Below are 13637 nucleotides of genomic sequence, written 5' to 3'. Positions count from 1 at the left end.
GGATTTCTTACCATACGTGCCACATAATCGGACATATTTGCAAAAATCAATCCTCCAAACACGCTAGTGTTATTTTGGGTGGATTCATTGAGGATACCATCCATTAACAATCCTCTTCTGAAGTCAGACTTATACAAAATAAAGGACTCGCCTTCATCAATGTCCTCGCCTTCCACTACAAGATTACCATAACATCGCCATTTATCCCTAGTGGAAAAAAATAACAAATGAATTAATTAAAAAGCATGCTTGATTTTTCAAAATGAGTTATTATAGGATAAGGTAAAATAATGGTATAATAACTTACATTTCGAATCCATGAAGTGATATCAGAACAGATGATGATGGAGGTGAGGATGAGGTACTTGCCTCATCTATTCTATGAAATTTTCTCACAATTCCAATATAATAATCATCTATGAAGATTCGCTCTTCCATCTAAATATAAATTAAACATGCATTATATTTAATACTTTCATCAATTTGAAGGGTGAATGAGAGATAGAAATTAACTTAGGTTGTACTAAATTTGCCAAAAATATATCAATATATATTAACATATTATATCCTAGCAATATGTATGTATTGATAATTCTTATGATTAGGCAAATTAAAAAGTCATAACTTTAAACTACTTATATAAAAATTTACCTCCTCGGGCAAATGAAACACTTTTTCATCTAGAATATTGTCATCAATTTTACTCATGGCATCAAGAGTAGTTCTTCTCTTTTTTTTGTCAACATTGATCGAAACTATGGAGTGATCTAAGCCCACCTGTGATACACACTTCATGCATGGAATATGAAATTGTGTTTCACCAATATCTGGGAAAAAAATTATTACTTGTGAAATTTTGACCAATATCTCATTTATGACATTTTCTGCACCAAACTAATTAATAATTTGTGATGTACAGTGCACCTGATTAAGGTTGTGTTATTCTCTGCATCCAACCTATAGTTGGTGATATTGAGCCTAATTTTGCCTTTTTTTTAATCAATGTGGTTGCATCCACACATCTCATGCATTATTGAATTAATTTTAAAAAGAAAATTATTTTGTACATAAACTTGGGTTACGAACTAAGATTTTTATTAAAAAAATAATAATAAAATAAATAAAAACTCAATAGAAAATATAATATATATTCAAACAACAATATATTCCAATTAAATGGGTGATTAAAGGAATAATAGGCAAATATCAAATTATAATTAATACTTTGAATATTGTTCCAATGTATGATTTGTATTGAAGTTCTTTGTTAATTTAATAAGGATGCAAACAATAAGCTTTTAAATCCACATTCCTGACTAAGCTAGGTGGCATTTACATAATGAAAAATATCAGTTGTTGTTTAATCTAAAGCATGGTTATCATGTACGCAGTGTCATGTAATACATGGTGAGAATAAAATCAAGAATTAAACAATTACCATTATCTTTGTTTTTGTCCCTCACAATTATGAGGGCAACAGCTTCTGGCAAACGATTTTGATTGACTCTTGTAACTGGATTCGGAGTATAAAAGTCGATGTAGTTGTTAAAATGACCTACTATTGCAGTTGTTTTATCGAATTCTTTATCTGCTCATCATTAAATATAATTACTAATATTATAAAGAAATACCTTATCCTTCTTGTTCACATTATACAATATTTAGGTAGGATAAAAAAATCAGAAAGAGAATAATTGTTCTATGTGGGATAATAATAATAATAAAGGTATCCTTACTCATAGGTATGACTCTTCTTGTAGAACTTAAAAGATATTTAAGCAAAAACTATACATGTATAATTATATATTTTAATTAAAATAATTGTGTAGAAAATGTGAAGCAAAAGAGTAAGTGAGAGAGAATTGAGAAAGTAACTAGTTTCACATTATTTATAAATTAATTAAATTTTAAAATTAGATACACCCGTACCAAATGGAAAAGAATGAAATAATAAATAATAGAATCCAAAAGATATGTGTTACTTACCTATCTTTTTCATGAGTTCGGTTTTGCGTGCTCCATGTTTATCCTACCATATAATGTGCACAACACATAAGTGGATATTAAGGCGAGCATGGATCGAATATCCGATCCGAATTCGATTGTGGATCGAATTCTTGTATTTTACAATTCATATATTTAATATCTGATATCCGATCCAGATATTTGGGATACCCGGAATTTTCGGATTAGATAATTCGGATATCCAATATCCGACCTTTTTCATAATCTAGTTGAAATTACTAATTTAATGGCCAAACATTATAAATTTATGATTTCAAAGGAAAAATTATATGTTTTAAAGGCAAAATTTATACATATTTTCCAGAAATTCTAATTTAATTATCTGTATTATGTATCATTGTAAAATTTTCAAACAACTACCAAACAAACATAACCTAGAAAATACTATAAAATCGATTAAGATTGGGTATCTTGAGATTTTTGGTGGGAATAGTGGCAGTTTCATTTAGTTTTGGTTGGGGTGGTGGTTGTTTCGGTGTGGGTTGTGGTGGTTTCGATTTTTGCTAAGGGTTGTAGTGGTGGTTACGTATGGTGGGAGTAGTGGTAGTTACGAAGGTTTCGGTGGGAGTTATGCTGGTTTCGATAGTTTTTCAGTGGGAGTGGTAGTGGTTTTGATAGCTTTTAAGGTTCTAGAATATGATAAATTTTGTTGATGGTTTTTTTGGTGGGAGTGGTGGTGGGAGGTTGACGGTTGTTTCAGTGAGAGTCGGTGAAATATGAGAATAATATGGGTTTTTGAGGGAAGAGAAAATTAGAGAGATAGAGAAGAAGTGAGGTGGTCTTTGATTGAGTTAGAGATGTATGTAATATTAGGATTTTGGTAGTTTCTAGGCTTGTAAGAATTATAAGTTTAAAATAATATTTAAAAAAATTATTTTCTTCGGATTTCAGATCTAATATCCGAAATCCAAAATTCTAATATACGAATAGGTATCCAATATCCAATTTTTTCGGATCGGATATCCAATTAAAAATTGATTTTGGATTGAATGCAGATTAGATTTATTTCAAATAAATTTACTCAGCCCTAATGAAAGATAAGAAACTTACTCCAAACATGATAATGGCAGCTGGAGAAAGAGAGTCGGCTACATTCAAGGTGTACTTCTTTATATCACTAACAAATTTTTCAAATCCTGATCTTCGTACCTTCTGAAATCACAATGAATTTATGTCATTTAGATAAGAAAAAACTATTGACGAAAAAATATTTATCAACTACCGTACCAAATACCTACTAAAAGAACTCTTCTAATGTGAACTTTTCATAGGTCAAAAGATTTTTTTTTTTTGATATTAAAATTTATCTATCTATATAAAATACCAATCCAAAAGTCACATACAGATTTGGATTTTACTTGTAAATTTATTTCAAAACATATCATGGGCTTATCTTTACATATAAATTTTTAAATATTAGTTAAATATAGTAAATTAGATTAAGTATTTGGGTTAAATTATATCCCCTCATTTCCTGAAAATTTGACTTACTTTGCATTTGCGGGGTTTTCAATGAATATCTTTGACCATGAATATCTTTGGCTATGTATAAGTGAAAATTATAAAAAGTTGATATTTAATTTGAAAAATGTATAATAAGGGGAATCTAATAAGATCCCTCATGCTAATTTAAATCTATTGTATAAATCACAACATGTGGTCAAAGTTATTTTATTTTGACCACATGAATAGTAAATGAGTTGATCTTTCAAAAACGAATGTAGTATTTTAATATACGTTTTCAGAGAAATAAAGTTTAATACACTGATGCTTAATAAATATTTTTAAACATGAAATTTTATTTATAATATATAGCTATGTATCCTTGTAAGAAGTTCATTATATATTTAATGTTATCATCACATTTAATATCTCATGATAAACATTAGCCACCTAAAATTTATCACATTTAGTCTAGTCAAATTATTAAAGAAAAGAAATCTAAGCTTACCATTTGATGGCTTGAACATAGTAAAGGTACTGCATTAACCTTTAAACCAGGTAACCATCCAACTACTAATGCAAGTCCAAATAATGGGAAGTCATCATCATCGTCATCATCTTCTTCTTCTTCTTCAGCACGTTCATTATCTACCTCTTCCATAGTTATCTATATATTTGTAAAAACACGAATATTAGTTAATAACACGAATATTAGTCAATATATCACCATTTCTCTTCCTTAATCAAAACACTAGTAATAAATTTATTAGTTTTTTGTTTTATATAATAAAAAATATATGAATCAAATATATTTTCATAAGATAATTATATAACTGTAAACTTTCCTAACAATTTCAACAATTCAATTTCCTCCTACACACTCTCATCTTTGTATAAATAGATATTTTCAAATAATTAAAAATTTACATGCATATTACAAAATTTATGGACCGAAAGATCTGTATAAATACCTTCTTAATTAGATTTAAGTCATTATCAAAGTTATATAAACATTGTTATTTATAATACTAGTTACTGATTTGAAGAATAAATGACATTGAAATCAATAATTATCCACATATATTAATATAATATGAAGTAATCCCCTCGATAACTAAGATGTTGGTATAAATTCTAAATGTTATATGTAATTTTTTTTATTTAATACTTAATATATATTGTATTTTAAAGTATAAACTGAGCAATGAAAGCATTCGGATCACGGGGGGAATAATTTTGTTGGATTACAATTATATTTTGTGCAAAAGTCAGACCTAAGTAAATAATAAGATAAATGCACCATTCTAATATGTATAAGGAAAAGCTAGAATTTTGAATTATACAAATCAAAATCTCTAGCTTATTACCAATCCATTATTTAGTAAGAGAAAGATGAAAAAATAAGTCAATTAATGATCAAGATCACTGTGTTAAAAACTAGAGCAAATTGTTTACTAGGCTCTCACTCAATGTTTAGAAATGTTTGAAATAGGAAATTTTGTGTAGAATTACCCTAAAGATAGGGTCATTTGTGAACAACTACCCATTTTTTTTTTTAATTTGTTTAGAACTACCCACAAATTTGAAAACGTTTGGGTAGCACTACCCATTAATATTTTCCGTCCAATTAAGACGTTATCGGACCCCACTTTTTTCACTTTTCCCACCCAATTAACTCTCCCAATCTGTATAAAGGTTTTAATTTACCTTAATTAACCTAATTAGGGTTTTAATTAGAATTCATTTTAGGGTTCATGAGTTTAGTATTATTTGGGGATTTTGATTTCTGAGGTTTGGGGGTTTAATTGAATTGAGATTTTTGCTTATTTTAGCATTAATTGACCATTGTAATTGAAAAAAGTGGAAAATTGGGCCAAAATAACATTTTAATTGGGTGAAAAACGTTAGTGGGTAGTACTACCCAAACTTTTCCAAACTTGCGGGTAGTTTTAAACGAATAAAAAAAACATGGGTAGTTGTTCACAAATGACCCTATCTTTAGGGTAGTTCACACAAAATTTCCTTTGAAATATTATTTGAGATTAGTTTTGATTTCTAAGAAATTGGTTTATAATAATATAGAGGTTTATAATATTATTACTAAAACTAAATATGTACTCATTTTTTACTATATATTTTTTACACTTATTTAACCATTATGCTTAATTATTTAAACCTTTTGATTATTTATAACTTTCTATAATCATAAGATTTTATTGTAAAAATATAACTCAAAAATTCCAAACACCTCCATAATACTTTTCCTTTTTATTTTCATAGGTCAAGGTCACTATATACATAATGCAAAAGTCTATTCATTAAGATTATATTGAGATGGAGAGAGTAGTACACAGTGTACATCTTTATGATACTTTAGGTGATGCCCAAAAATTTCATGCCTACCATTAAACTTTGTAATCAATCCAGCTTAAAATTATTTAAATAGTACAAGAGCGAGGAAGTAGAAATTAGAATTTTACATACCTCGGTTAATTCATGATCTTGAACGTTATGTCCAATTACACCTTCAACCATATTGGTGATGATCGGAATTTTTCCAAACGCCTTTTTCATCTAAATAATTTTCAAGCATTGTAAAAGAAAAAGTTAAATGTTGATATATACCACATAAGTTGAAAAAAATATGAAATCTTAGAAAAAAAAAATCTTAATAAAAAAATTATCAAATTATTGTGTTATTATATACTTTTTAAAAATAAAAATGTTTTTTTTTGTTATTTTTAAGATATTGTGATTGATCATCTATATTTAGGTGTATTATTCTCATATATATAATCTATGAAACTTAACTCAATACTAGGCGTATAGCGTTGATTGTGATGCCTTGATGATTTTCGTGTACGAAAACAATTACAGAAAAAAAAGAGTTGTTAACACGCATTATAATGCATGGAAAATATAATTTTATATAAATTTTTTATACGCTATCGATTACTTACATTTTTTAACACAACCAATGTTACTTAATGGATAAAAAGAACTTACTTTTTTTATGAAGAAAAAGTAATCTCTAACAAAATTTTGGTTGTTAATAATGATATAAAACATCATATGACTTAAATATAATATTTTTAAATGAAAAAATAGTCTATGTAGTTTTTATGAGTTAATAATTACTCTAGGTTTTTTTTTTCTTAAAATAAAAAAATCATTACTTTAGGAACTTACATTACTTTGGGACTTTTATTTCTACTCTTTAAGATCTCACCCAGTAAATTTGACCATTAACTGTTTTTTTTTAAATAAAATATTTTAATGACTTTTTTTGAAACAAAAATTTTTTAATGACTTTAACTCACTTTTAGTATGCTTTAAATATTTCATTTGAAATACGAAACATTAGATGTATTTAATGTTAACAAAATAAAATGCAAAATTAATACTCAATGCTTATATGTTTTGCATTGAATAGATGTAATTGAAAATAATATACGTTGTTTATTCACACCTTCTAACTATTAATGAACATATACCATTTGATTTCAAAAGTACAACACTTGGTTATAAAAGTACAACATTTAGTTATAATACCAAATTTTATGTGCAAAGTATATATCAAATAGATAATCTTACATATTCATGGACCATGGTTAGGTTGTAACACAAGGTGAAGGAAGCAATAACAAATTGAGGTCTAATAGGCTTTGATAACACTTCATTCACAACTTCTTCAAGAGCTTTCTGCACAGTCCAACATATATTAAAAGATATATTAGTAGTTCCTATAAATTCAAGTATCAATATATTTGTAGAGGTTTATAGGGAAAATTATCATCAATTTCAATTACTTAGTTTTAGTAAAATTCTACATTAGATCGAAAAAATAAATTCAATTAGAATTAAACTTTGATTAGTCAAATCCTATCAACGGTCGAATGAAAAGTTCCCATATTTGATTAGAGTTAGTTCAAACAATAATAGATCTAGAAATTTATCATAAGGCATGAAAAATTGGTGTGTTAAATTTTTGTAAAAAAAATAAAAAATAAAAAAAAGGGAACTTGTTAGCCTGTCAAAAAAATAATAAAAAAGAAATAAAAAACAGAAACTTGTTGGGATTATTTAAACACATTATCCAGAATTATCAATAGCAAACAACTGCATACAGAGACCAACTAAGTTGCTATGTATGTGTTACTATGAAAATATAAAATATAAAATGAATATATAAAAATCAACAATTTATTAAAAAAGGTTACTCTTAATCTAACTAAGTAGCCAACCAATATCCATATGTGTCAAATCGCAAAAACGAGGTTTGAAATTATCTTAAACTAAAACGCTATACTAAAAAGTATGAATAACCTAATTGTGTTGTCAAATACGATTTGAAGCAATGTACTTTGTACTTTAACTTAAACTCAAAAATCAATGAAAGTAACACTTTTCAAAAATATTTGTGTATTAACCACCTTTAAAAAATAATTCTTCTTTTACCATCTTCAGAAAAAAAATTATTTCACCACCAAAAAAAATTGAAAATTGGATTTATTTTCTTTGGTAGTTTTCTTAATAAATTCAATTAGAATTAAACTTTGATTAGTCAAATCCTATCAACGGTCGAATGAAAAGTCTCTTTCTTTTATTTTTTAAGCATAAAATCATTTAAAATAGAGAGAAAATGGGATTTTCTATAGAATTAATTACGGGGTAATAGCTCGTTATTATTAGTATTATTAATTTTTTATTATTAATTTATTAATATTATTATTATTATTATTAATTTTTTTGGGTCACTTCTGTTGCTATCAAAAAAAAAATTAATTAAATTATCAATTGTTGTGGATTTTAATTAAAAACTAAAGAAGATAATGGATGAGATTGAATTTGGTGTGTGAATTAAGATAAAAGAAATGAAAGAACGAAGAAAATCATGAAAATAAAGTTCAAATTAAGGAGAAAGTTATATGGAAAGCTTCACTAATGAAATCATGGATGCAACCGTTAAGCAATCGAGGTTTTTTAAGGCAGTCGAGAAAAAAATTCCATATATTTGATCAGATTTGAAAATTTTAGTGGACTTGTCAAAATTGTTAAATGTAGACTTCCTTATATATTGATTGATATAGTAGAATGCCACATAGAAGCTCATTTATTAATTTTAACCGGAAAAATCGAATTGCAATTTCTTTTAGAAATAAATAATTCAAATGCCACATAAGCAAAATAAACGAATACTATATTTGTTAAAAAAAAAGTATTAGTACCATAAAAAATCATTATTGCCAATGAAAAAAAATGCAATTTCTTTTAGCCAATGAAATAATTGAGGGGATACATAAGAAATTAATAATGAATGAGAAATAAATGTTAGAATTTTAATTTACAATTTATTTTATCTAGGAATTGAATATTATCTATATAACGAAAAAATAATTAAATTTAATTACAATTTATTTTGTAATAAATTAGTTGTGTATGAATAATTAATCCGACAGATAATATATAAAATCTAATATAAACATGAGAAATTTTTCGGGATATATTAGATCGCCACCTAGGATATTGGTAAACTATATGATTATGATATATAATACATGAATTATTCAATCGTGCATCGCATGTGTTTCATCTACCTTATATTTATTGAAATCCTAAACCTTGGCAAATTTTCAACAAAAAATTACGCCAAATTGAATAAACAAAAAAGATTCACAATAAAATATTGTGCGAAGGATCCTTTAAATTAAATAATTATATTAATGAACACAATAGGACGAGTTTTTAGGTGATCTTGGTTAAATGAGATTGTTTCACCCTTAAAATAAAATTGAAACTTCATATTTCATAATGACAACATTAACTATATTATTATTGCAAAAATATCATATAGCTTCTTTAATTTTGTAACAACTGTTACCCAATAAATATTATTTTACATCTTTTAATTCAAACATGAAAATACTAGTTCATCTATTAGTTTTATATATTCCATAAGTCATCTCAAAAAGGGAGGAGAAGAATTTTTAAAAAGAACACCAAAGAGTAACACACAGATCTAAAAGTAAACATTAAAGTTTTGATATGAGACACCTATAAAATTAATGAAATTAACTATGTAATAAGAACTTGAGAAATTAAACAAATTAAAAGTGATGGTTAAAGAATTATACCTTTAGGTTTTTCTCAGTAGATAGAGCAGTGACAATTTTTGGCTTGGAAAGAATAGATCTTGAAACTCTATTCCAAGAACGAGAAACACAATATGAAAAAGCAAAGGACTTTGCTGGTAGTTTAGTCAAGATCTGGCTAAGAATGTCATCGCTAATGGTATTAAAACCACAGAATTTGTTTCTTAGCCTTCTCATGCTAATTATTCCCTTGTTCTTTGGTGCCATTTTAAAAGCTTGGTTTTTTTTTGAGAGAACGAGATGGTGTAGTCGTTTATGAAATAAATTGGTGAATCTTATACTTATAAAGGGGCCAGAGGAGGGGAGAAGGTGGGCGAGCGGGATCGATGTGAGAGTAAAAATTGTTTGTTACAAATAAATTTAAAATATTATATTCGTGCGAGAGATAATTATTGTATTTGAAAAGTTTAATAATTTTCTATTAAGGTTATAAATTTAAAAATAATAATAAATGTTAGGGTGGAGGAAGCCCATGTCATTTATATAGAATTATTGCCAAATTTATATGAGTTTTTTTATATAAAAAGAAAATATTTAAGAACGGATTAAAATACATATTTTTTGAAACTATTTATTTAATGTATGATTATATATATATATATATATTTTTTTTTACTTTTTTCTACTTTAGGTAAAGCATCAATTATGATATTAGAGAATAAGTAATGCATCACATAAATAGTTAAGATATTGTATTTTCCGAAACTTGGCCTTATGTGAAATGTATTTAGAAATCACTGTATATATCAGTGTGAACGCATTGATTTGTTTTGATCTACTCAATCAAAAGAGATATACTTCCTAAATTTTTCTTTTCTTAAATTGAAACGCTTGAAGTTTCACAATTGCCAATGTACATCTTACACCATTAATATCTTTTATTATATCCTCTTAAAAACCATGAATAATATAAAATTCAGAAAATAAAAAAATCACGTGACGAACGTAACAAGATCCAATGTGAACATATATTTCATAATGTATGTATAAATCACAAATGACAATCAACAGAGTATGTTTAAATCTATTAATTACATAATGCTAAAGTATACACCTGGAAGGACACTTGGCGGTATAACAACGGAAATTCTTCCTCCAAAACTGCTAGGTTTAACAAACTCTTTACTCCATGGTTTTTTAATTGCAATATTATTAAATAGTTTCAATTTTACCAATGCACTTCTATATAATTAATGTCTTTAATCAGAAATTCTACCTTCAAAACGAGTCAACCTTTGCGTGATCTCAATATATATATATTAATTTTAGCTTCTTTATTGAGTGAGAAAAATCAAGTTCATCTCCTTGATAAAACATTTGGTGTTTATCAAGTGGCATTATTGTAATAAAAAGTCATTGGGAAGTGTGAGATGCGATTAAAAAATGCTTTTAGTATTATGTGTTCAGCTGCACCAAATAGCATAAAAAGCAACTTAATAGAGTAATAAAGTTTACGTAGTTAACGTTTGGACTTAACTCAGCTTGAGTTAAAGGGGGTAAATTAAGATGTACAATTGAACCCCAAACCATACCCTATAATCACAAAAGTTACTAATTGGTATTGTCCAATCAAATAACATGCATTTTCTGCATGAACAATCAATTCAAGAATGATAATACACAATTTAACTCTGGTACTACTCCTCGACAATCATCAATTTGTAGGTTTCCTACCCACAATAGTAATGATGTTATGTAATTACTTTTATAGCTGTAATTGAATAGTCTGAATTGAAGAGCTTTCAAAGTGGGTCAATCCAGTAATCAGCCACCCACAACTAAACCAATCAACTGATAACAACGACCACCAAACATCAGACCCTTTAAAGTGGGATCATTCCTGCAATGACCACCAATCCGATTTTGGTAATTGAAGAGAAAATTGGTAGATTTAGAGTAGATTCAATAAATGGGGTCACAACATATGAATATCAAAACCTGATGTGAAAACCAATCTCACAACGAACCCTAAACAGCAACAAACGCATGATATTGAAGTTTAGAGGAATTAATTGAAGTTTTGCCGAAATTAATTGATTGAAGTTCGTAAAAAAAATAATTCAATGGCATCAACAATGGAATTGAAAGACTTTACTGATTTTCGAAGCGAGTTATTGATAGACCAATAAGTCCAATTAACTAAAATAAACACCTATCAACTTAACATTCTTCTTTGGGAGTTAAATGGTAGTATTCTCTATCACCATATAATTACCATGACACCCCTTTCTAGCAGTTGGAAATGACCAATATAACCCTAGATTAACATCTCAAGTTTATCTAGGAGATTAATCGGGGCCTGCTCTTATTAAGTTTTCATCTTTATTGTCTTATTCGTCGGAAATTTTGACATCTTTAGTGCTCGACGTTGTCAGTGCAACTTCAAAGGGGTAGTTGAAGATTTTGTGGAGGATAGCGTTGAATTGCTATGGAGGATAGGGCTTGAGGAAGAATGAGGGTCATATCATAGATAAAAAGTTGGGGAAAAAGATGAAAAGTTGTCTTAAAATGAGGAGAAAGAAAGAAGAAAAAGTGGTCATGAGGGTAGGTGGTATGGCAGTGAGGGTATTGTAGTTTAACCATGGTAGTCCATTTTCATTTGATGATGTGAGATTTTTTTTATTATTTTTTTATTATTTTTTTTTTACACAAGCCACAAGCAGGGGATTTTATTTAATACTCTCCTTGTCAACAAGGATAGCTGGCCAAACATCAGGAAATCAATCCTCCATCAAAACACGAAGCTTATTGTGGTCCAAAGAGGACTTGACAATGAGGTGTACTGCATTGTTACATTTCCTAGGACAAAAAGCAAAATATACTCAACAAATTTACTAAATAATTGCATAGTTATAGAATTACTACATTGCTATTTCCATGTTAACAGAAAATCTTTAATTTCAATACAATTTGAGAGATTTCTGAAAAAAATTTACTACCAATGAGAATGCGCAATTTTATATGGCTAGCATTGACAATTTTTCTTTTTTTTATATAAAAAAATCATTTTTTAGCTATAGTTTTATATACGTAGTATATATTTTCATAATACAAAATCATCGAGTTGCTCACAAGCTTAACAAGCCGTGTTATAGTTTGCTCAAAACTGTGCTCGATCATTGAGGTTTCAAGTCCAGTCTAATAACTAGGCAGGTCGAGTCGACTAAGCGTGTTCAAGTCCATCTTGAGTTACTCGTGAGCTGCTTAACTTGATTTGCATCCCTAGTTTGAACTATTTTTTCTAAAGCTTAAGTCTTATTTTATTCACCTTATTTTTGCTGAGCCAAAATTATTTTTTACTTAACTATAAGGAAATTTTGCGTTTAACCACCTTTTAAATCTTGTTTTTTTTAAAAAAAACCACCTTTTAAAAAAAATGTTGTTAAAAACCACCAATTTTAAGAAATATTGTTGCAACTTACCACCACCTACCGGAAAGTGGATGTTTGACCAACTGTTTCGGTGTTGACCTAGTCATGTGCATGGCACATGACCCCCTCCCTTTTTTTTCCTTCTATTTTCTAATTCCCTTTCTCCTCGTTCATCTTCTTCTTCGTCTCTTCTCTAGTAGTTGAATTCTTTTAATTGAAAACAAATTCAATTTTCCCCTTAATGAACCCTAATTCTTCCCCAAAGAATGACAATTTATCTTTCAATTTCCCTCTTTTCCTCCTTATTCAGATTCCCTTCCTTCCCTTGTCAAGCTAAGTAACCGCCCCTTTTCCCCCACATCGAATCGCCGCTTAGGTTTGGGGTTTCTGAAGGGAAGTGTGTTATGATGGTGGGTTGTTCTTGGATGGTTCTTGCCACTACTACAAAATTGCCTTAAAGGCGGTCTCTTTGGCAAAGAGACTGCTTTGTTAGAGGCGGTCTCTAGAATGGGAATGCTGAGACCGCCTCTTAAAGATAAGTGGTCTCAATTTTGAGAAAGTTGAGACTGCCTTTATAAGAAAAGTGGTCTCTCTTTTCAGAAAACTAAGACTGCCTATCTTAATTAGGCATTCTTTTTTTTTTAGA

The sequence above is a fragment of the Chenopodium album genome, chromosome 25 (genome assembly GCF_948465745.1).
Source record: "Chenopodium album chromosome 25, dcCheAlbu1.1, whole genome shotgun sequence".
NCBI classification, from domain to species: domain Eukaryota; kingdom Viridiplantae; phylum Streptophyta; class Magnoliopsida; order Caryophyllales; family Amaranthaceae; genus Chenopodium; species Chenopodium album.
Note: the sequence above shows the minus strand (reverse complement) of the source record.